This window comes from Thermobia domestica, chromosome 5 (assembly GCF_964235325.1).
Source record: "Thermobia domestica chromosome 5, izTheDome1.hap1.1, whole genome shotgun sequence".
NCBI lineage: Eukaryota > Metazoa > Arthropoda > Insecta > Zygentoma > Lepismatidae > Thermobia > Thermobia domestica.
In genome coordinates this window covers 112,439,666-112,459,593 of record NC_137458.1, presented here as the reverse complement: position 1 = coordinate 112,459,593, position 19,928 = coordinate 112,439,666, and the positions used below count along the sequence as shown (strand labels likewise).

The 19,928-nt window shown below is 35.4% G+C and overlaps 2 protein-coding genes across 3 annotated transcripts in view; one reads left to right on the top strand and one right to left on the bottom strand.

Annotated features, from left to right (window-relative positions):
- Positions 1-19,928, top strand: part of Alg7 (Alg7 dolichyl-phosphate N-acetylglucosaminephosphotransferase) — a 109,978-nt gene that overhangs the window by 35,240 nt on the left and 54,810 nt on the right. The window lies entirely within an intron of this gene.
- Positions 1-19,928, bottom strand: part of Mgat3 (beta-1,4-mannosyl-glycoprotein 4-beta-N-acetylglucosaminyltransferase) — a 35,993-nt gene that overhangs the window by 6,025 nt on the left and 10,040 nt on the right. The window contains exons 1-2 of one of the 2 annotated variants that reach the window (XM_081758878.1): positions 16,429-17,077; positions 12,316-12,359 (exon numbers count right to left, since the gene is read on the bottom strand). The gene's annotated coding sequence lies outside the window, so the exon portion shown is untranslated. Of the gene's footprint in view, positions 1-12,315; positions 12,360-16,428; positions 17,078-19,928 lie in introns of those variants that run through there. The other variant, XM_081758877.1, reaches the window with a different exon arrangement.

Sequence of the window (19,928 nt, the reverse complement as noted above, 5' to 3'; positions counted from 1 at the left end):
ATACTGAAAATAAACTGGAATTTTGATCCACATACTGGAAAAATTATAAATTCCTTTGAATTCGCTTGACATTGATAGAGCTGATTTGAACTGGATAGCGTCATACGTGGATTTAATCTATTGACAAAACAGTTACAAAGAAGATAAATTTGAAGGCCCAGCGGAAAGCTCGCAAATTTCAGCTAGCACTGAGTGGAGAAGAGGTTCCTAAATGGGCGGTTCCTCAAAAATTGATGAATACAGACATAGTTCTACCTCTGAGGTCTCGGAGTGTGAGGAAGGTGAACACAAACCAAAGACATCGACTGGAAAGCCCCAATAGCAGATGAGAATTCAACTTAGTGCAACAGCACTAAACAGTAATCGGTTTTGAGTCTCTGATCGGGCAACAGGTGTCATAGCGTCAAATTTTCTATAAGATATTGGGATGATAAGTGATACAAATTATTCCTATGTATTTGATAAGTATAAAATAAGAAGAGAAAAGAGTCGTATTAGAATTAATTTGAAAAGTGAATTTAGACCTCTCGAGGAAAGTTGGGTCTCTTCTTTGATGGACGAAAAGATAATACTTTGGTCATTGAAAAATTAAATGCTAAGCAGTTTCATAAAATTGTGCAAGAAGAACACAATTCTCTTATTCAGGAACCTGGATCAACTTATATTAGACATGTATCTCCTTTCTCGAGTTCGTCAAATGATACAACTCAAAGCATAATTTTTTGCTTGCTTGAACTAACAATATCAATTGAAAAACTAGAAGTAGGAGGGTGTGATGGTACTGTAACTAACACTGAATGGAAGAACGGTGTCATCCACCAACTAGAAAATCATGTAGGACCCGCTACAGTGGAGCATATGCCTCCTGTATTTTAATGAGCTTCGTTTTCGCCGCATTTTTCTATATATTGATGGTCAAACTACAGGGCCTAAATCTTCTACTGGGCCAATAGGACAGCACCTCTCTTGCTGTGAAAAACTCCCTGTGGTCAATTATGAACCCATAGCTTGTTCGATTCCTGATATAGACAGGAATTTGTTGAGCAAAGACCAACAAAATCTGTTGAACATTTCAAAAGTAATTACTTGGGATATTGTCCAGAAGACTTGACAAAACGGGACCCTGCTCATTTGCCCCATTCCAGATGGCTAACTACAGCAAGCCGAGTCTTTAGATTATATGTAAGCTCGCCAAATCCATCTGAAAACTTGCAAGAAATAGTTAGGTTTATTTTGAAATCATACTTGCCTGTCTGGTTTGCCATGAAAAAAGAACCCATATTTTACTGACGGCCCGAAACATGTCTTTGAAGTAATCCAGACAACATGATATTTCTCTGACGAATTACTTCAAATTATCGACCCAGTAGTAAAACGAAATGCGTTCTTTGTACACCTAGAGAATATTTTGTTGGAAATGCTAGTTGATCACAGAGAACATATTCGGAAGCTTGGTTATAGAAGGATCTTAAAAGCAAAACAAACTGCCCCGAAAAAGATGACTGTTCGAAATTTTGTACCACCAAAGCCGCTTCCAATTCTGCGCAACCTAATTAAAGAGGATACAAAATCATTCAAATCTGACACTATACCCATCAGCGATATACAAAAGTTTCCATGTCACACCCAAGCTGTGGAAAGGTGTGCCAAACATATGAGAGAGGCCTCGAATAAAGTATGTTTACATTCAGCTAGAGATGGCTATATCCTAGCAACACTAAAGTCTAGATCAGTCATGCCTCATTTCTCTCAGACTTTCAGTGTGTGTAGATATAAAAAAAAGAGTAAATATACAGTAAGTCAAAACTTCTACTGTATGAAAAATATTTTTACATTGTAAATATTGTAAAATGTAAATAGTTGTAAATATAATCTAAATAGCATACCCAACAATTGGATGATTGGTTTGGTAGGGTGTGGGTGGAATTCGACGTACAGCCATTTCCACGTGGTAAGTTCTAGGTCGTTTTGTTTTAGAAAAACGAGCGAAGAGTTGGACAGTGGTAATTCCCAAAAATTGTAAAATTTCAGCCTTTTCTAAAACGTTGCGCGAATAAAAAAAACTAGGTAATTCATAAGAATTAAACTTAACTGAGTTCTTTAAACCATAAAACAAGTTTGGAAAGGTAGAGTGTCTTTATGTTAAAAGTTTAAAGTAATTTTAAAAAATTAATATATATATATATATATTATTTATTTGTGTGTTTTGGACTCAAGCTATTTTTGTCAAACGACGGCTCCTGCTTTAAGAAATCCTAGCTACGCTCTGGACTGTATTGCATATTTTGTGGCCTCATTATTCGATTCTCTGTGTAGTTAAGATTATTAACGCTAGTTTTGAGTACAGTGAGCGGAATTTTCGGATATGGGCTTGTCACTTTATTATAAATTTTGTACTGAGGCTGCATTTTGCTTACTTGAACTTCACATAGTTTAGATTTGTTTCCTATTTACTTTTTCAAAATTTTCATTGATTCGGAAGAACATATTGTACAAAAAGTTTCAAATAATAACACAGGTCTGCAACCAAAAAGCTGTTTGCATAAGTTTAGCTGATTTTTACGCTTCTGGTCGCACCGAAGTCGAAAATGACCCCCGTTTCTTCCTGGGACGTCAAACTTTTGCACAATCGAAACGTAACGTGGTCAAACAGGTAGCTGGATGCAAATGCATCGCACGAAAATAAAAATGAACATGGAAGATTAAATGTGTTTGTGCTCCAAAACATGAAAATACATGTATATTGGTCCGGATGGGGACCACTGACACATATCGTAATGTGTTATGAATGAGAGTACAAGATTACAAAGAAAAACGAAAAACAATAAATCTGTTCATAAAACGAAAAAATGTTGCACGCGTTCCGAAAGCTTGGTTGCTCCATTAGCTTAAAAGTCAATTTTCTCAACTCTCACTTTGACTACTTTCCTGACAATGTGGGAGCAGTGAGTAAAAAGCAGGGGGAGCATTTCCATCAAGATATTAAAGAAATGGAACGACGGTATCTGGGGAACTGGAGTGTTACGATGATGGTAGACTACTGCTGGATGTTTAGAGATCTTCCGGCAGCCACCTACAAAAGGACAAACTCCAAACAAAGTTTGACCTTTAAAAAACGACGATTTCACAAGCAATCTGATTGGGGGTGGTATTACTTTTTTGTCTTCACATGTGTGCGTGTTTCTGTACATTAATTTGTGTTACGCTGTTTATGGTGTTTCTGTAAATCGCATATTTGTGTTCATATTTTTTTTTTTACGATTTCATGAGATTTTGACAGAGCAAAAACTGAAGATATTATCCGATATTGATTTTCTTATCTTCTGTGTATTGTTACATGCCTACTTGAGAATTAGCGCTCTATTACAACTATCAGAAGCAACCTGTTCTATACAGGGTGTTCCAAAAAAAGGACGATTTTGAAAATTTGGTAAAACTTTAACCTGGATGCGCGAACTGAAAATATTGCGCAATTAAAAAAAAAACTTTCGATAGATGGTCCAACTTTTCCGCACTATTAGAATTCGATTTGAAAGAAATCGTTTTTTTTTTCGACCCATCCTAATACGTAATGTTTCATATGAGGATTTTTACCCTACCAGGAAATTTGGTTATGTTTTTCTTTTGACAGTGACGCTACTGTACTTCAGCAGCATGGTCATAATTTGAACATTAAATTAAATTAGAAAATAAATTTTGAAACTATTATAGATCTTCTCCATCCTTACATATCTAAGTAAGGTGTTGCTATAAGCGGAACCAGCAAAGCATTAGATTAGTCCCGTGTGTGTCCTGAAATGCATTTATTAAACGGATGATAGAACTGATATTAATTACAACATATGGCGAAAGTAAACTATAAAAATACAATGTATTTAATAGCATGTTATGTTTGTTCAATGGATATCCATGAATATAGATGAGTGCGTTTGGTAGAAAAAAAGGGGAAGATAAAAAAGATAAATAAAAAAGTAAAAAAAAGCAATATCTTTTAATATTTATCCCTGCAATGATCTGGCTTCTTGACACTATTAAAAATCAAAAATATCTTAAATCGAAAAAAGTTAACTTATGGGTGAAAACGAATATCTGTAACAGGCCATAGTTATTCAATTTTTGTGTATGTAGTATCTCTAATCGTAATTTTTAACCATCCCTTTACCCTAGATCCTTAAATTTCAAATTTGAATTAATTCAACATTTTTGTAAAGTACAATTGAAAGAAACTTTACACTTCACCCCTGTTGTGTTCTCGTAATGGTGGTGACCAACTTCTTTAGGTATGTAGGTTAGAGTCTGCCTTCGGGGAGAAGACTTGAGGAAGACAAGATATACTCTGGATTCTAAGCATGCGGTGGTGGTGTCTTTAATAGATCTTTTTTTCTTTTTACGTGTTTCTCATAGAAACTGTAGTTTGGTTACGTAAAATACAACTGTAGAAACTTTACTCATTTGAGGCTTCGAAAGAGCAAAAGTAGGAATAAATATTTGGTACTTCTGACACTTTCGATACTTGTATGCATATAGGCAGATAAGCACACTGAAAGAAGAAAAGAAAGACGTAGAACTTAATCTAATGCTGGATTAATATTGCCTTTGGCATGAAAAACGCGCTAGATTCTATTTGGAAGTAACTCCACGAGATGTGCAGGGTACATTGACATAAATTTGCTCATTCATCAGTAGATCCCGTAGTTCCAGTTGTGACGTCATCGTATTCCTATCGTGTTTTGTATTATGAAAGGTACTCGTCAACCGATTATTATCTTCTGTTCAGTTAATAAATTAATTTAGCCCAGAGAACACCGTAATAACTAATTTCGCAAACGGATACACTTAAGTGGACTGGCAGAAATTCAGGTCCTGAGAGAGTAAGACAACCATTAACAGTGAACGTTTAAGCAGTACATGACATAAAATGCAAAGAGAAGCAATAATTCATATTATGGAATAGGTGATTTAGTGGTCTTTCAGTTACCGTATCCATACTACTTTCAATGTTCATCAGGTAGCAGCAAGTATATTATATGTTTAGCACACGCAGTATGACAAATTAAAACAACATTCAAGTAGATCTTCGCAAAGTTGGCGAGTAGAAATATAATCAAATACGATGAGAAAATAACGTATTAAGGCAGTCTATTTAAAATTCTTCATGACTTGAACAACTCTTCACGTGATGTGATATAAAAGAGATAAGGAATTATATAAACGAAATCATTATATCATATAGTGTACATTAAAAATTTATCTCAGTACATTAATAATTGTATAATATTTTCTTTTTATCATTATTATTTGTCGTCGCTTATTTCATTCGAAACTTCGTATATTATTTTAATTAATAGTCAATTACATTCATTAGTGTTATATTTATAATCTTATCACAGTCTTATAAGAGCAGTACTAGAACTTAGGTGTGACTATAACGTACGCCAACTATATATGATAAATTTAAAATTTGAGTAAAATCCGTAGTAATTTCGCATTCCATCTTTAATTACGGTGAGGGGAAATACATTATAGCTAGAATTAGAGAGAAAAGGGAATGATTCGTTTGGGATGTTAAGCTTTGAAAACCACGTGGCAACCAACATAAACAACATATTAAACAAACGAAATTTTAATCATTATTCAATAGACAATTTGTTGATAATCATCATTATAATAAGAGGTATTCTGGCATTATTAGCAGGTCACTTTTTGCAATTGGAAACTTCCATGCTCCACGGTCTTCAGCGAACTTCGTACGCGATCGTCTTTACGTACGATCTTTCTTTTTTGATACCATTCATCAATTGTAGCCTATTTCGCCCCTTCCTTTTTCCTGCTACCATAGTCTCTACCACGTCCCTCATAATACAGTTTCTTCTCACCCAATGTTCCAACCAGTTTCTCTTCCGTTTTTCAATAACTAAAATTGTTCTTCTTTTTCCCATCATTTCTAACCCTTCTATCATTCGTTTCTCGCTCGACCCAACTTACTTTCCTCATTCTTCTCCATAGCTGCATTTCCAAAACTTCCAGTTGGTTTTAATCACTTCTGTGTAATGTACTTGTTTCTGCCTCACACAGTACAATACTCCACACGAAGAATTTTTTGAATTTCGTTCTCAACTCTATTCAAGGATCCACAAAATACTTTTTTTCGTCCTAAAGGTGTCTTCCTCCTTTCCTATTCTTGCTTTTGTTTCACGTTCGCACTTCATATTCATCACTAATAATACTGCTACCCAGGTATCGAAAACTAGTAACTTGTTCTATTTTATCTCCCTACCTCTATATTTGACGCCAACCAGTTCGTTCCAGTCACCATTGCTTTTGTCTTTTTAACATTTATTTTTATCCTATATTCTTCATAACCCTTCCTCAAATTTTCTAACATCTTACTGATTTTCTTTTCAGCTTTCACGGCAAGCTCCATACGTCTGCAAACGGTATACATCTAATCATTTCAATACAGTCTTCATTATGTAGGCTCGTTTTCACTATCTCTTCTGGATAATTATAAGTAATGATGTTGGAGAGAGACAGCATTCCTGTCTAACTTCCCTTCAAATTGCACACTCCTCTGTCATTTTCTCCTCTACTAGAACATATACTTGTTTTATATATAATTTTCGTATGAGTCTTTGATCTTTCCATTTCAACCCAACCTTCTTTAGAACTCCCAACACTTCCCAATTCAAGCTGTCAAAGCCTTTTTTAGATCAATAAATGCAACATACACCTCATTTTCTTTTTCTATAAACCTTTCACTGATTACTCTTAATAATCCAATGGCATCTTTTGTGCTCTTATCACTCCTGAACTCTAGCTGTTCCTCATCAACTTTTCATTTCTTCTTCTATTCAACCTTTTGTTCAGTATTCGAAGCATCTTTCTGGGTTCGATTCCTAGCCATCGGTACCATAACTATTTTCCGGAAATAGTTTGGCTACTCTCCTATTTCATACATTTCATTGCGGAGTCGGAACAATTCTTTCTTGGCCTTATCTCCCATATCCTTAATGAATTCGATCGCCATATTATGTAACCCGATTGCCTTTCCATGCCACACTTCAATTAATTCAGCAAACGCAACGTTTTAAATAAACTATTGGATCTATAAAAATTCTAAATGTTACACAAATTGTTATTTTCGGATAGTGTTGCTTCTGACGTTCATTAATTTGTAGATTAAACTAGTGTTATTTTTTTCGTACAACGAATCACCTCTGAGCCGTAATATCTCTACAAGATGACATGATTTCTGTAGAACTCATAAATTATTGATTGCAGAAACAAAATAAATATGTTAATAATGCTACAAATATGTCGACACAAAACGTGAAATAATGAATAATTAAACAACTAATATATAAACAGGATAGATGTAATAACGTGCAAGAAATTAATAAAATAACTAACAAGACGAAATTTAACATTCATTGTGGGGATGTTGCACACTAAAGCATTCATTGTGGGTTCTTACGTTTTACCCACAGTTTGAAATAGTCTCACAGATTTTCAGTTAGATTTAAATCTGGCGACTTTGAGACTAGACCAGGTACGACAGAATGCCTGAGTGTTTCTCACACCATGTACAAACACTTTGAGCCCTTTGACCCCAAGTCGACACTTGTCATAATTGTCCATTTCATATTCATTATGATGTTGGAGAGTGCCAACGCTCGGTCACTAAGGATGGTAAAATAAACATAATGGTTTATTTTCACATTCACCTATATGGCTGGGCCCAATTCACGACGAAAAACGCCCTCTCATCGTCGCAGAATCATACCCTCCATACGCACATGCTGTAGTTAAAATGTAGCTTCGTACAGTTCAGTATCGGAGTTCTTGAAGTCATTGAAGATGTTCAGCTTTATACGCCGCAGTGAGACGGCTTCCTAGAAATTTTTTATCCTACTTTTTACTTCGTATTTCAGATATTTACTAATAATGCTATTAAATTACCTGAAATAGTTACGTGTTCTACTTTTTCTCCTTCAATTTCCACCATTATTTTTTTCGATTTTTCTCGTCTCCCATATTCTTCACAGCTTTTTCTTCGAAGTTTCTAACATTCAGTTAAATTTCGTTAGAGAATCTGCTATAAAAGCTACATCATATGCAAACCGAAAACTCTTAATTCTCGTACTATCTGGCGAAATACAGCCTTCCCTTTCGTACTACTTCCTTTAAATAGATATTGAATGATAATGGGTCTAACTTATTAGTGATCTATAAAAATGAACTTTGAATACTGTGTATCTTGTTCTTACGATCTCTTGACATGCAGTTTTGTTGGCTATATGGAAAACATTATGTTCCTGACTATCATAATGTATATTGTTGTATAAAAAAGTAGAAGTGACGCATTTATTAACACTTACGTCAAACTACAGCACTATAATTAGAAACGTGACTTTTGGATAGAACACTCCCTTTGTCACGAAAGTAAGGCATATGAAAGGATTTTATGAAATATGTGTCCTAAAAGGGACTAATTTTTTTTTTTAATTCTTTTTATACGAATCCCTACAGTAAAGAGATGAAATTCGTGTATAAACTCCTCATTAAAAATATCTGAAAACATGTTTCAGTGATTTTGAGATTTCGTTTTTAAGGAAGGAAAGAGGAGGCAATTTTGTTTATTCACAAAGTGCCCAACGTGTGGATTCCCTTAAGTTGTACGATGTGAAATTTGGTATTCAAATGCCTTTATTAAAGAGGGCGAGATTCAGCCAAGATTGCTCTAACACCTAACTTTTGTCATCAAGAAAAAAGTCACATTAAAAATAAGATAGATAAAAAAGGATTTCAAAGTAAATACAAGTTCAAAAAATAAAATAAATAAATAAAATAAATAAAAGTATCCTAAATCTACGATAGATTTCAAGTATGTGAAATACGAAATTCATTACAAGGATATAAAAAAAAAAAAAAAAAAAAAAAAAAACGCTGTGTAAAGTCTCACTAAATTATGCACATCGTAAGTGCTAGAGGATAATCGCTACTTATTGAATAAGTATTCTTTTGAAGTGTTTTAAAATCCCTAATATAGAGGAACATCCCTCTGTTTTATCTGTGCCTTGACATGTCAAATATTTTACTATTACAAGTCATATATGATAAGAATGAATATCTGACCGATGTATAAGCTTACAGTGTAGGTATTGAGGTCATTTTATTGTCAAGATTTTGTGAATGAAACAAGCCATAATGCAGGTACCTTCGTCTTGATATTGTCAGATTATTAGTATTCAGCATGGGTAAAATGTGGTCTTTTCTTTTTATATTAAAACCAAATCGAATGTACGAGTTACGAATTTTTTTGTGTAGTTCTAGATTTGTAAGCCAAAAGAGATTATCCATATACTGCGTCCTAACATCCTAACAAAGATAGAATACGTACTTTTGTTAGGTACAGATTTACAGAAAGGATTAGGTAATGGTTTACTTTGTAAAGATTGCAATACAGCAATACAGGCATAAATATACACTGCAAGCTTGCTTTATTACACTGATTAGAAATGTGCTTATTCCAATTTAATTCACATGAGTAGAACGGGAAATGCACGAATCCAGTATATTTATCCTTATACCTGGTACATTGATTGTATTCAATTGTTTTGGAGTTCCTAGGGTATTATATGAACATGTGCAGGGGTTAATAATTAGATCGTTATCATTATACCATTGATATATAGATACTATGTCTCTGTTTAGAAGCTCAACTATTTGCGTAATGTTGTATGGCGATGAAGCAATAAAAACTGTGTTTCATCGAATAGCAATGGGTAGAGCAGTATTTAATTGCAGTTATAAGGTCATGGACCTAAAATAGATCTCTGAGGTACTCTCTTGTTAGCACTAAGGGGCTCAGATATAGAACACTGCAATGTTCTTAAATACAGTTGTTGCTGTCTACACGATAAATAAGATTGAAACCATTTAACAGTAGTATCAGGTAAGTTATAATATCTGAGACCATTATAACTGAACCAACAACTTATGATTTACATCAAAAGCCTTAGTTAGGTATAACAAGACCAAAATTGTTACTGAGAACTATCAAAGCATGGGATATCTCTCGGTAACTTCAACCAATGCACTAGCAGTGCTGTGATGTTTATGAAATTCAGTCTGAACAATAGGAATTATATTACTAACATATTCCGACAGTTGCTGAAACACTATACCGGTAAATTACTTTCTGGACGAAAATCATTTGCAGCTTTTATTTGAAACTCCTTAGGCAGGATAGTACTTTTCACGTTATCTAAGCGCTGAGAAAGCAGACACTTACTAAGGAAAATGTATAATATGAGTTAAGGAGGTAATAAAAATGGCAGTGGGCATTTTTGTAATTGTTTCATCAAGTCCTGCTGCACTAGACTTCATACTGTATAGTGCTTTCCTTATGTCTGCTTCGCTTACTGGATGCGATTGGAAAGGTTTATTTGCATTTGTGTGTATTTTAGATGTAAATCGAGTAACTTGGTGGTTAACTTTTTCTGAATTTGTCAAGAGTAGTCCCGATACATTGACAAAATGATTTTTTATGGGTCATTCAGTTGGGGAGGAATTTTTAAAAGTGTTTTTCTGTTAACAATGTGAAATTCCGGTGGTAATTTCTAATTATTTTGCTGGGTGAGAGAAGTATGCAATTTTTTTCTTGATGAATTATGTCCCACAGTTATTCCGGCTAGGCTAAGGGAGAATTTTTGTTGATGAATTACTGTTGTTGGAAAATTTCGTAGTCTTTTATATTCTTCTCAGTCTTGTTGAGAACGGGTTCATTTAAATTTTCTGCATGCTCGATCACTTACTTTCATTAATAACTCTGTGTTTTGAAATGAAAGGCATTCAGATCTTGTAATCGTAACTTTTTTAGTAGGGGCATGAATATTAAATATAAAATAGTGGTGAGTTGTAAATTAAATCAACTTTGTTATATATCGTTTCAAACTATTCAATCTCTACCCAATTAATGAGTTTCGCATAGGAGTAAAAATTGTCTTCATTGAGAGAACTATAGTCCTGATAACTAATCAACTAGAGAGATTGGAGGGTCATTGATATTAAATATTACATACGTGACATTATGGTCAGAAGGTCCAATGGGAGCACTAATTCTGTATAAAGATACCGTTTCTACGCTGTCAGCAATAATGAGATTCAGTAATGATTCGCTTAATTCGGGTATTTGTGGGTTCATTTATTAACTGGATAAGATTTAGAGCATTTGTTATTGATCTCAATTAGGCAGTTTCAGGTTTCTCTGTGGTCACAATTAAAGTCTCCAATTATATAGAATGTGTCTGCCGAAACGCAATTATCTTCAATAACTGGTAATATACTGTATGGTATATTGGGTGATCTGTACAAATATTCAGTTTTATAATAAAATCAAGATATTCTATATTGTGCCTACCTAGATTGTTTACTAAACTTGATGAAGTAATTTTTAGGTTCAGTTTGTAAGATAGCACATCAATAATTGTTGGGGGCAATTTCCACAATATTCAGATTTTTATTTGTTAAACCTTATTCTTCTCATGCACAGAACGGGCACTTGTGTTAGTATTTTATTATTATTTGCATTTATAAATTTGAATCATATATTTGTAAATGTGTTGCAGCGCAAATATGTTTAAAAATTAGCTGTTATATTGCGAAACCTTATATTCCCGTCTATAGTAGTCTGTAAATGTGTAAATGTTTTATGGTGCAATCATCTGTAAAATTCCTGACATTTCTTCAACATTTTAAATAATGTCAACATTTTTAACTGTCTGTCATAGGTAATATAGCAATCCATTAATGATAGGAAAATATTTATTCTATAAAAAAAACATTTGAATTCAGTCGGAAAGATATTTCACCAACAAGACAAAATTTTTGCCCCGAAGTCTGCCGTGGGTGTGAATTGAAAAGTTCAAAAAGTGATTTAACTCTGATATACAAACCTAGGAACTGCAATCATTTACACACATGGATGACAAAACATCCCGTAGAATGAAACAGAAGTACTAGTACACAATAGTGATAAGTGATTGAAGTACATAATACATGCAGAAGCTATACTTAATTTTTCTCCGAAATTCACTAGTAAATGCAGTTATGAAAGGACTTGAAAAAATAGCAGCAAGGTATGTTGTTATCAATATAGTAGTCCAGGACTTCCGTTCGAATTTCATGGTTAGTAGTTTGAGGTACTATCAAAGCAGGGACTTTCTGACAATAAATTTGATTACAGGTACTATTAGTAGGAAATAATTTATGTACCGTGACTTGGTTGTAAAATAAAGTAAGTTTTGAACCTACCTGGTAGGAAGTATCATTGAATGCGTTGTGCTTCCACTAAACATCTGGAAAGAAAGAAATCTTCTATAAATATAATATTAACGTGTTAAATGTGTATTTTAAATTATGTATTAATTTGACAATGCTATGTATGTAGTATGTACGTAATAGAGCAATTCACACCTTGTTCCATCATTTACCATTCTAATTAAATATATATACATATAGTTAATTAGAGAAGGTAAAGAATGATAAATATGTTCCGAAACACAATACTTTTCGTCATGTAATTTGATCTTACTTAAGTGGACACACTATTCTTTTGTACTCAGAATATTCACATTTAGTCTGTTCAATACTTTAACAAGGATCTGCATGAAGCAAAGAGATAATACGCTAAGAGTAGTTTTTGGTTATTATAGCGTGCATAGGTAAAGAAATGGCATTTTGAGTGTCTGAATTTGTCAGAAGTCAGTTTATAACCGTGTTAGTTTATGCAACAAAGTAAAGTGAAACAAGAACAGCTATAGACAAAATTTGATATACCTACTGTTAGTGAATACAAGAGAGATTTGACAAAAGATATTGCTGCAGTGGCTACCATTGACCAACAGATAGTACAAAAACAAAATTGTGGGAGAAACTATATTACAGAACTGAAATCTGCCGTTTCTACATTGCATCTCTATTGATACGCTTCTTTCTGCTGTGTGTCTTAGATGTTTCTTTATTGAATCTAGAACTCTCGGACAGAATGGCGAGGCTTCCGGAGTAAGGTAAAAACAATCGCTGTATGCACGTAACCAAGTTGTGTTTGGTGAATTCCAAATGTGCACTCTGAATGGCGTCCGCAAAACGCAACGAGAATATTGTGACTACAGGAAAATGATTACACGACATTCTTGTAATGAGTATTTATAAAAGACAAATATACTAGTGCGTCACGCTAATATAGTAAATAGTGGCAGGCTGCTTGCTTGACACCAATAGATGTCGCTAGAGTGCAAGAAATTCGCCGATTTAAATGATTTAGTTGCAGGTTGAACCTTAATTAAGCACTATTTGAACCTAGAGTGTACCTTGGCTGAAGGCTTTGGTGCAACAACTAGTTTATTCTAAATGCAAATGAGTTTCGTTTCACAGTTGCGAAACTACGGTAGACTTCCAAACTATATGAATTCAATATTGCAACAGATCTATAACTTTCGACTGTAATAGAGGGATAGTAAGAGAAGAAACTCCTTTAGCAGTATTTATATTATTTTATTTTTAGGACTTTCGGTCTTAGCAGAGAGATAAGATGGAAGTCATTTCTTAAGACGCTGAATCAATTGCAGAAAACACTGTGTCGCTATCAGTTGCCGTTTTTGTTTATATGGCGATAAAGGTTGAAACCAGAAATGGCTGATTCCTGCCACTTTCTGTTTGAATAAAGGGTTAACGGAGAAGAAACCTATTCGTTGAACGCTGAATCTATTCGAAGAAACGGTTTCTGTACAACTATTACATTTTATGCTCAGTAGAGATCAATATTGATACCGGAAGTACAAGTAAAGTTTTATTAATTTCCGATTTTAGTAGAAAAAATGAAATGAAATGAAATCGTTTGTTTTACGTCCTATGGTTGTGCCGGCTAGGCTAAAGGAGATGGAGATGATGAGCAATTAATGAAATGGTGAAATGAAGGAAGTGGGAGAACCCCGAGAAAACCTACGCACACGTTGTTTGTCCACCACAAAGCTCATTTGGACGAGCTGGGATCGAACCAAGGATCCCATGTACCAGAGGTGAACGCTCTACCACTGAGCCACCGCGGCCCCCATCGATTTTAGTAGAGTAATACGGCTGTAGATGGTATATTTTCTTGATTTCAGAAAAACCCTTGTCGCTGTTTCTTACCGTTTTGTTGTATGGCGTTGAAGGCGAAAACGATTGATTTCTATCACTTCCGGTTTCAATAGATGGTTAGTGGAGAAGATGAAACCTGTTCTTGGGACACTGAATAGATTCTGAAATGCTACTTTCCGATATCTCTTACCGTATTTACTCTGATACCTGTTGAGAGACAGACGGACATAACTATTCTCTAAGGCTTCTGACACTTGTGCATAGCATAGTTTGGAGGAGTAATAATTGGTAAATGAATTGACCAATGGGTTTTTGAACTCAGTACTAAAAGTGCCCTGCAAAATCATTATCAAATTATATTCTTACAAGAAGACAGTTATAGATATGCGACAATCATTTTGGACATGAGTGTACAACACTGTTGTAATCCATGAAAACCGTGAGCATCACTTTCTTTTTCGACTGAAAACGAAGTTTTTTTTTTTTTTTTTTTTTTTTTTTGTCTTGGCAGAGCATCATTGCCGAAACACTTTTCCAACATTTCCAAGGTCTTTGTACCATTGAATCCGTTTTTAACGCAAAATTTAATACACACTCGTTGTTGCAAAATTAGCTTCATTGCAAAAATCAAAACATGCACCCAAACAGATGTATTCAACACTACGTCACTTTCACAAATGGCAAACTAGAATGTTGAAATTGGGAGGGAATATCGCTGATAGGTGTGTCAACCCACAGAGAAAGAAAAAGTCAAATCAGGTGACTGAGAGCGCTACACGGTGGTGATTCCGGGATTTTTTTTGATCAAGGTAGTATTTTTCGAAAGGTTGTATAATTTTTACTTGCTTTCGCCACAGTGAGAAGCTCAAGTTTCGAAAAATTTCTCTTTGTTGCCCAGTTTACACATGAAATAGCATTATATGCGACGACACCCATCGTGTGCGACTCACCAGAACAAAACATCAAGTCATACGGCAAAAACTTTGCTGTCTTATACCAACATATCACAGATGGAACTGGTATGCTATTCCATTCAAGTATACTCCATTCCAGGAGTTCATATACTAATCTCATGGCTTAATTTGCTTGTGGCCTTCCCAAACGACACTTTTCAGAGACTCGCTAGTGTGGTAGGACGTTTTCGTGTGAGTCCTTATTTCAGCAAACTAAAGACACAGAAGTCAATTGAGGAGGCATCTGAGGACTTTACATGGATGGAAAAACAATGATAACAGAAACACCAGTATCAGTCGTCATTCGTCAAAAGAATGCCACTGAACTTCGGATGGATTCATTTTTGTTGAGTATCATTGACATACACTTGCGGGATGTGAGTGGCGTATAAAGGTAGTATGATTTCCATCTGAAAATAGCCTGGATTTACTTTGAACTTAGAATGGACTAATGGAAACGGTCACGAAAACCTCTCAGCATCATGAAACATTTGAGAAATTTTCTCAACATTCCCAAATAAAATCACCTTCGAGTTGGAGCGGATCTTTGCATCAGCAGTGCCTTAACTAGGGATGCGCTCGAGTCGAGACATGTCTCGAATCTCGACTCGACTCGACTCGAATTCGAGTCGAGATACACTTTGTAAAAATCGAGACGAGTCGAGACAAACGTATTTCTCGACTCGAATTTTCGAGTCGAGACGAGACGGCTCTTAAAAATCTCGACTCGACTCGAATGTCTCGAAAATCTTTCTATAATTTTTAATATTATTTTGAAGAAAGTATTCACTCAGAAACAGCCTTGAAACCAATTCCAGCTTTTATTCCTTCAGAAAGGTACAGAACGCATAAAATTAATAGTTAATCTTATGAAGGTATTGCCGTTCCTAGGTTCGACTCCTAGTATTGTCCCTGTGATATAGGGCGACATTTATGAAAGTATTGGGGTTCGTTCATTACCTGTTCCTGTTCGGGAAAGCCATTTATGAAAGGAGTTTGTTTACGTAACAAAAGCCAGATATAATAATATTGGGATTCGAACCTTGGATCTCTCTTGAAGTCTTCGTTAACATCATTCATTTGTCAAAGACTGATAGATCCAATAAGGAACTGGTAAGTAAACAAATATTCTCACTCCTACGGTCCTAGGATTCGAGCGTTAAACATCAGAGGCATAAGCCGTTTACCCACCATCGCTGTTGCGTCAGCTCCAAGATATGCTGCTCGCTGCCTGTAAGAGAATACAAAGTGGGACAGCAATGCATGATCTACGCCAGATGGATAGTGAGAGGCGAAAGTAATGTTTGAACTTCTCTGTTGATGGGTACCTTACCTTCTGATAAACACTTTATGCCGCATACACTTTAACTTATACACATTGAAGTGCTAAAAGAAAATGTGACTTATTAAACACCTTTGGTTAACACTATCGTCATTTATAGAAATGATAACAAGAATTTCACCTTAGCACTATATTATCACTTTCACTGTACGAATTACATATGATTCAACAATAAGAATATGCACAAATTATGGATAATATTTTACTTAAACAAAAGAATGGTGGCCCAATCACTGTGGTATACCGACCGAACGATACCGGGATAATACGCGAAGTTTTCAACCGGACGAGGATAATGAATTGGTTAGTAGCTGTGCAGTCCACTACAGAAACTTCACTTCGATCGCTGTAGAAAGTTCACAAAACATGTTTGTTTTCATTAGGCGGCGTGAAAACTACCGTTTGAACATTTGACCATCAGGATTTACGTAGTGTGAATTTATTGCATTCTTCCTGTTGGTTGCACTTCTACTCGATACAGCTTAATATTTGAAAGTATAACTTATAGTATGTTGCACTATCGTAACATTATAAAATATTCCAACTTTACATATTGAAAAATTATACTCTCTCTTTTGAGAGTATATACACTTGCGGCTTTACATATCGAGGAAAAGAGAATGAGAGTTTTCTCTTGCAGTTCCTATCCTATCACGCATAGTTGCCAGTCAGCGGCGCTAGAATACACTGACAAACTAAAATATAGTTCGTAGAGAACATTAAGTTTTTGCATTATTATAACGTTAATAATATATAATGAATGGTTCATAGGATAACAGAAATCACATTGAAAACACTGATAGTTCCAATTAGTTATGGAATTAATGATTTTTGGTAATTCCTACATTGTCACGTAAAATTCTATCATCATCATGAGAGTTCACTGCGTGGGCGTTTCTTTCGAGGGTAGCTAAATACCTCAACCATATATGGACTGACGAGAGGAAGCGAGACTGTCTGGAAGAGTGAGGTACCTTTTGGGTGAGAAATTCTTAAGCATTGTTCTCCTCCAACTGTTGATTAGTCGCAGTTCATTTCCGAGAATTGATGTTGGAATAATACGAGGGTTGGTTTAAAAATCCAAGCCAATCCATCTTGTCACAATCTTTAAAGATCAAGATTTAATTTTCAGCTCAATTCAGTTAATAGAACTAATAGTTAATGTCGTTGTATTTGGTTGTACTGCAAATATAATGATAATAATAATAATAATAATTGATTATCTAGTTTGTATAAAACTATTATCCGTAGTCTAAATCTAGTTTGTATAAAACTATTGCGATAAAGTGAACTTCATAAATTCTCTGAATGAGCAGTTGGTAGTCTATAGTAATTTAGCATAGTTATAATTATTGTGTTTTCGTTCCCATGAACGCAATAGGGTTACGTAACTTCTGGATTATTCGCTTGCCCAACTATTCTGAGGCTTTACTATGCTGCAGCATATCACGAGCTACGGATAATATATAATGTAACATTTGTTGTACATCACATATTATGATACGAGACTATTTTACATAGTATATCTTATCTAATATAAATAAAATAAAGAGTTTGTTTGTGTGTTTTTCTGTCTGTCTGTGTGCGACCTGGGGATCAGACGAGTGGACCGAGAGTTGCCAAAATTTGGTCACGGGTACCTTAGTCCAGGCCCCAGATCAAGACGAAGCGTTTTTCTTTTAATTTTGAACCAGGGGGTCTCGGGGGGGACGTTTACTGGGACCGACCTGGGAACCAGACAAGTTGACCGAGAGTTACCAAATTTTGGTCACGGATACCTTGGTCCAGGTCCCAGTCTAAGGCGAAGCGTTTTTGTCAAAATTGGAACCAGGGGGTCTCAGAGTGGCGTTTAGCGAGACATGTAGTAAAAGTAATCCAAATTGATCGACATTAGTGTCAAATCCATAGTTTTCACGGTCGCTGAGATCAATGGTGACACTTCCATCAGCGATGACTTGCAAATTCAGCTACTACTGTATGCGGGCCGGGTGTCAGCGGGTGAGGAATACCGAGACATGTATAAATAGCCCATATTGATTGATACTAGTGTCAAATCCATAGTTTTCGCGGTCACTGAAATGAATGGTGATACTTCCACAGGTGTTGACTTCCAAATACAGCCCCCATGCGAAGAATGGGTATATTAAGCTAGTATTACAATAAATGGACTGCTTGGATGCCAAGAACTAGTACAGATAAGTACCATTCACTTCTATGAATAGGTATTTTTTTTTAAAAGGATTTTTGTAAACACTAAGTTATAAAACAATGAACTACATACAGTAGTTATGGTTTTGGTTCCCAACATAAAAGAAATATGGATTGTTGATGAGATATTGAACTTCAACTTTCACTCCTGGAAAATTTCAATTTTGGAGTTAGGCCACTTGGCATCAAAGCAGTTCACTGTAAGATAAATACATTCCGCACATTAGTAACATAGTTGTTCAGGGGCCTTCGATTTCCATCCTCTCAAATGAAAGCTGAACGATTGCTTGATACATGCTGACTATATAGGAGAAATAGTGTATTAAGTTTTCGAGCTTTGGTGCGTATCCGTATTTACACTCTGATAAAACTTTAAGTTCACACTCAAATCGAGCTAATTGTTTAATGCATTTCGAAAGCTTTTGTTTTTATGCAGCTCATTAAGGAAAATCTATTTCATAATCGTAACATTTATGTACTAAGAAACTATGAACGTAAAGTGGACTCGACCTAGCCCCGTGACCGCTGTGACTCAGTGGCACAGCTCTCACCCTTGGTGTGTGAGGACTCTGATTCTGTGTGTGTGTGTGAACTCTGCGGCTAGTGTACGCGTCTTTGCCGTGGAAGACTCGGGTTCAATTCCCGGCGCGAGCTCATGTAGTTCGGATTCCACGTTAATCAGTAGGTCTACATTTCATATATCCTCGCTGCTGAAAGAGACGGTAAAGTCAAAATCAACTCAACAATATATATGTGTGCTGTGCTTATGTGAATTTCCTCGTGGCTGTATGGTTAACACACACGCCTTGATCGCGGGAGACTCTGGTTCGATTTACGGTGGAAGCTCATGAAGTTGTTACCGGTATCCCACTTTAAACTGTAGATCCATGCCTCATATAACCATAGATATAATATATATGCCTTTGATACACTTATTTTTTGACTTGGAAGCCATCGAAAATTTCCGGACACAGAGTCCCGTAGACCGAAAATGAGAAACATGGGTACAGAGTAAAACAGCCATAGAAATTTAAGCTTTTTAGGCTAACTTAATCCTTACATATAATGCAACTAGCTTGGCCAAGTTATAATGGAGGAAATGCTATCATTGCAACACTCTGAGAATAGAAAATGTTCGTCAGGTATTACTATCCCCCCCTCTCCTGCAGAATGAAAACCCTGACTAAAACTCAATATATATATATAAAACTATTTTGTGTAATGTAACAAACAGTGGCGGATAGTATTCATGTTTCCTTGCAGAGGTCCTTACGAGGGTTCGC